Raw genomic sequence first — 6,184 nt, forward strand, 5'->3', positions numbered from 1 at the left:
ATCTGATACTGGTTTGGTTGACATATGGTGAATGTTGAACCCTTTCTTAAAAGATTTTTCGTTCTTCTCGGGGAGACATAAATCTTTTTCGAGACTAGATTTTTTACTTGCTTCGAGGGATTTGTTCCAAAATATTCAAAATGCACACTATATTTCACTTACGTGGTCAGATCACAAACTTGTATTTTGTTCTGTCACTCTTCGCCCTTTGCCCAACAAAGCTCCGAGGTGGCGTTTTAATTCATCATGATTAAGAGACGAAAAATTCATAGCTCAGTTTGAAAGCAACCTTACTGAATTTCTGGAGTTCGATGTCGGCTCAGTTTCAGATCCAAGGATTCTTTGGGAGGCAGTAAAGGCCTTTATTAGGAGTAATACCACGTTATATGCTTCAACACGGAACAAAGAACATGCAGCTAAACTAGAAGCGTTGGAATCAAAATATGCTGCTCTTGATACTGCTTTACAACTTAATTTTGATGATGCTACTGCTTTACAAAAGGATCTGTTTAAAAAAGAGATTAACTCACTCCTGAGGCCTCGCTCAGAATTTCTCATGCATAAAACAAGACAGAACTATTTAACTCTTCAAAACCCAGTCATCTACTAGCGATGAAACTTCGATTTAACGAGCATTTCGCTGATATTTTCTGCATTAAAGACAATAATGGTACCATACAATCGGACCCCAAGAAAGTAAACGCTTCTTTTGCCACTTTTTACCAGGAGTTATATAATTCGGAAAATAATTTCAATCAACAAACGTGCAATAATTTCCTAATGTCTGTGTAGGTTCTCATTCATCCAGGTCATGGTTATCCAAAGTAGTTTAAATCAATCCACTGGACTTGAAGAAAGTTCCTTGAAGATGTTTCACCTCTCACGGTCCACCCAAAAGACCCCACACCACACAGCCAGAAGAGCAACCTGGTGTATGCAGTTAAATGCAGCGAGGAATGCTCAGATCTCTACATAGGGGAAACCAAACAGCCACTTAACAAGCGCATGGCCCAACACAGGAGAGTCAGTTCCTCAGGAAAGGATTCGGCAGTCTTCCTTCACCTTAAGGAAGAAGGACACTCGTTTCAGGACACCAATGTTCAGATTTTGGACAGGGAGGACAGATGGTTTGAGAGGGGAGTGAAAGAAGCCATCCATGTCAAAGTAGAGAAGCCATCTCTGAACAGGGGTGGTGGTCTGTGACATCATCTTTCACCAACTTACAATCAGGTCCTTTCAAAACTCCCCAAAAGAACTACTCAGCAGACTCATGCTAATGACCACCATTAGCACACGAGGGCTCAGTGACATCTGTGCATTTCAACGATCCCCACCGATACAACGACCATCGTTGAGTAGTCAGATGAGTTTTGGTATCGGTCGTTGGAATAATAGCCCTGGACACACCTCACAGAGGTTTAAAAGCTGAGGCAAGACCAGCCACCACCAGAACTGAAGAAGCCTCTTGGATGAGAGGTGAAACATCTTCAAGGAACTTTCTTCAAGTCCAGTGGATTGATTTAAACTACTTTGAATAATTTCCTAAGTAGTGTTAACCTTCCCCGCCTTACTGATGATGATTCTATCAAATTAGATTCCCCCATCACGCTGCAGGAATGTGAGGCAGCCGCTAGAGACATGCGCAAAGGTAGATTACCTGGACCAGATGGCATCCCCCCGGAATTTTATCTCACTTTCTGGTCTCTGATCGGCCCGCTATGACTGGACATGATTCAATTCTCAATCAAAGAGGGTTCATTTTCTAGGGATGTCAACTCAGCAATTATTTCGCTACTTCTTAAAAAGGGAAAGGATTCTGTACAGTGTACTAGCTACAGACCTCTTTCACTTTTGAAGGCAGATTTAAAGATTTATGCAAAGTTGCTGGCTAGACGACTGCAGGGTTACATGACAGAACTGGTACACTGTGACCAGACAGGGTTCATTCATTCTAGACTGGCCACGGACAATACTAGAAGATTATTACACGTCATCAATGGGGCCCAAAGTATTAGTTCACCTGCTGCTGTCCTCTCGCTAGACGCAATGAAGGCTTTCGACCGCCTAGAATGACCTTTTCTATGGTCTGTACTGGAGTTTATGGGATTTGGCAGGACGTTTATTAATATGATCAAAGTGATGTATAAAAACCCAACAGCTGTAGTACTTACAGGCAAAAGTAGCTCCCCTCCTTTGTCTATTTTGAGAGGATCGAGACAAGGCTGCCCTCTCAGTCCCTTGTTATTTGCTCTTTCCCTTGAACCACTCCCTCAAGCCATCCGCAGTTCCTCTACAATCTCGGCAATCACTGTTAATGGAACTAATCATCACATCTCACTGTATGCTGACGATGTTTTACTGTATTTAAACAATCCAGTGCAGAGTATCCCACATGTTTTGATGATTTTTGAAGTTTACGGCAAACTTTCTGGTTTTAAAATAAAATGGCAGAAATCAGTCTTACTACCATTAAACCAGGCTGCATGTAATGCTCCGGTCCCTGCTTCTATTCCAATTATTAAAAATTTTACTTATTTGGGAATAGACATATATCCTTCTACTCAGACTATATCTAAAAACAATTTTAATAAAACACTCAGCAATGTAGTGGCAGACCTCGATCGGTGGTCCAACCTACCTAATTCACTGCGTGGTAGAATAGCTATTCTTAAAATGAATGTTGTGTCCAGAATCAATTTTGTTAGTTCGATGCTCCCTCTTCCTCCACCCCCACAATACTGAAATAAATTACAGTTAGCAATGACAAAATTTATCTGGCGAGGCAAACGACCTCGTATCACGTTAACCACAATACAGCGAGATAGGCAGGATCGTGGTTTGTCATTTCCAAACTTTAAATTTTATAATTGGGCCTTTACTCTGAGGCCTCTATTAACTTGGCTGCAATCTGATGTTCAGGTGTCTTGGCGAGCTTTGGAAGAGCGGATGTTAGCTCCATACTCTTTTGCCAACATTTTATACTCTAACATTTCTCTCAACCAGTGTCGTTTGAAATTTGGTCCTATTATTTCATATTTGATTTCTATGTGGAGGAAGGTGGAGAAACTGTCTGGTTGTTCTTCTGGGTGGAGTCCACACTGTCCAATATTCAACAATGACAAATTGTTAATTGGTGGTCAACCTATTCAGTTCCCTGTCAGGGAAAGAAATAATATAACTACACTTGGTGATATCTATGGGGAAAGGGGTCTTCATACATTTCAAGGTTCAAGGAATCTTTATTGTCCCTGTGGGGCAAATTACTATACAGCCAGCAGAGCAAGTCAACAACCATCGCAGAGTACCAAGCACAGAAAATAACAATAGATAGCACAAAGAGGTTAGTCAATTTCAGGAGTTATGCGTTAAGTTTAGCATCCCACGGTCCTCTTTTTTCTTTTTTTTTTACAATTAAAGCTGCTGTCCGGAGTTTGAATCGCAGCGTCTCCCAAAACACTGGTGGTCCCACCCTCCCTCCCTCTGATTTCGCCCCTTTATTTGTGCACACGCGCAGTACCTGACAGGAGTGCCTGGAGTGCTGCAGCATCTTGCCTGTTTTGCTGTTTTCCCCTCTTCTACATTTAGTACATTTAGTAAATAATAAAGGAATTACGTTAGAATGCTGTATTGAGTCTAACTTGTCCTAATACCAAAATAACATGAATCTGCTAGGACGAACGAGTAAAGTTTCAATATGTGATTACACTCGTGTATCCCTCTCGATGACGTTGTTTATCAAACTTAGTGCATTTACGCATGTATATGTGTTACATTGTTTATTTATTTCTATCTAGAGTTCAGAATTGCATGACTCCTCTGACGAAGAGTATGTCCCAGACGCCCCAACATCTTCCTCCAGAGGTCGGGCATCTAAACGAAGCCGTCAGGCGGGCTATGGAGGCCGTGGTCGGGGAGCGAGGCGAGCACCCCGACCACGGCATCTAAACGAAGCCGTCAGGCGGGCTATGGAGGCCGTGGTCGGGGAGCGACGCGAGCACCCCGAGCCAAAAAACGTCCTGCAGTCTCTTGGCCTGACAAGCCGTGGGATTGGTAACTTTTCTGGAAGTTGCTGATCCCTGATGCTCTCTCCTCCACAAGCAAAACAAATGTGTGCGCGGTTGCGTAGTGCGTAGCTCGCCCACCTCTGCATGGGCTTGCTTGCTGTGCGCGTAACCGTTGATTGACAGCATGACAAAGCTGAAGCTCAAACTTGATTGGTCGGCAGCAACCGGCGCTTTTTGGAATAACATGGGGGTCTATGAGAGGAAGGCGGAGCTCAGGAATAAATTTTCATATCGCGTTATACTAACTTTATATTATAGTATCAAACTAGACTAACACATTTAAGCTTTGTTAAAAAATGATACATAAATTGAAAACAAACGGAAACTCCGGACAGCAGCTTTAAGATCTGCTTTAAAGGACAGTGGTGTCCCTTTGCAGAGTCCTCTTACACTACACCCTCTTCATAATCTGTTTTATCATGTTGGTAGCACAAGTGGTTTTGTTTCAAGTTTATAAGTTATTATTACAACTTTCTTACAAACCTCATAGAGTAGACAGGTTGTGGATGGAAGATATTTCAGTTTTGAGATCCAATTTTGATTGGGATAAAGTGTGGATCTACTCTTCATATCTATGTATACACACATAGATATGAAGAGTAGATACGACACGCCCCTCAGAGTGGCGTGCCTACGGAGACACTAAGCTAATGGGGGCAAAATTTCAGTATTTTCCATTGGTGTGTACAGGGCGAAAACTAAAACAAGAACAATGCCGGCTCATTGCGCTGCATTTAATTGCACACTACGTCGAATGATGGAGACAAGGAAAGTTGGAATAACTTTCCTTTGGTAAGAATAGTTTTTGGCTCATTTTTCATTATTAAATCTTGTTAAGAGTCTATGAGAGCTAACTAGTTAGCCACTAGCAAAACATCAACACGGGCTAACAGCTGGACAACCAAATGCCAGATGACTATTAGTAGCTGTAGTATAGTTGTACAAGCAGTAGTAGTAATACTAAAAGTACAAGCAGTAGTAGTAGTATAAGTAGCTGTTAGAGTCGTAGACGTAGTATCAGCATGTGTAATAGTATTACAAGTTGTAGTAGCAGTGACAGTATCAGCAGCAGTAGTTGGTGTATTACCACTACTACTAGTAGTAATAATAATAATATTAATGCATCAAATTTATATAGCGCTTTTTAGGACACTCAAAGACACTTTACAAGACAGACAGATAAGCAGACAGATAGTAGTCGCATTACTATTAATACCACCAATACTACCAATAGTAGTTATAAAGCCTAATTCATATATATCCAGATTAGATCTATGTTATTCCTCCAAACCCATTTTATGATTGGGATTACAGGCAATTCTTTAGGACTGCTCTCAAATAATTGAAATGTTACTAAACAAGTTTATACTAAATTAAATAACTCTGGTCTCCAGTATATTGGCTAATTCAGTTCTTTGTACTTAATTTATTAGCATGATTTCTTTTTAAATATGTTGTTGTGTACATACTTATTGACTTCTCTGTCTACTTTTTCTTTACTCCATGTAGGTTTCCCAAAGACTATGGGTTGAGGAAGAAGTGGGAAACAGCTCTGAGGAGAGAGGGGTTTGCTGTAAATATATAACAGCCTAGAGAGAGATATAAATAAATAATAATTAATATTAATAATAATTCTGTTGTTTATTGTAATTGTGTTGTTTATTCTAAATGTAAATAAACTCTATCCTGTTCTAGTCTAGTTCCTTGTTATATGTATATAACAGCCTAGACAGATGTGTATATATATATATATATATATATATATATATATATATATATATATATATAATAAATAATAATAAATTAATATTAATAAGAGATAACATTACATTTGCAATTAAATCGGTTGATCTCAGAACATTTTCTACACATCTAAGTATTTACATTTATATATGCAATGGTTGAACTGAAAAGATTCCCTGGCCTCTGGACCTAAATAATAAGATAACTAAAATTGCAGGCTACATTTGTAGGAAGCCTTTTTCTGTGTTTGTTTGTTTTTTTCCCGATCAAATATTCTCTATCAATAGCACATGTTTTGACGTTGACAATAAAGTAGACCACACGAAAATCGGTTAAGAAATGAGCAAATTATGGTTTGTTTTCAATGTGCACGCATT

Source organism: Acanthochromis polyacanthus, chromosome 12 (assembly GCF_021347895.1).
Source record: "Acanthochromis polyacanthus isolate Apoly-LR-REF ecotype Palm Island chromosome 12, KAUST_Apoly_ChrSc, whole genome shotgun sequence".
Taxonomy (NCBI): domain Eukaryota; kingdom Metazoa; phylum Chordata; class Actinopteri; family Pomacentridae; genus Acanthochromis; species Acanthochromis polyacanthus.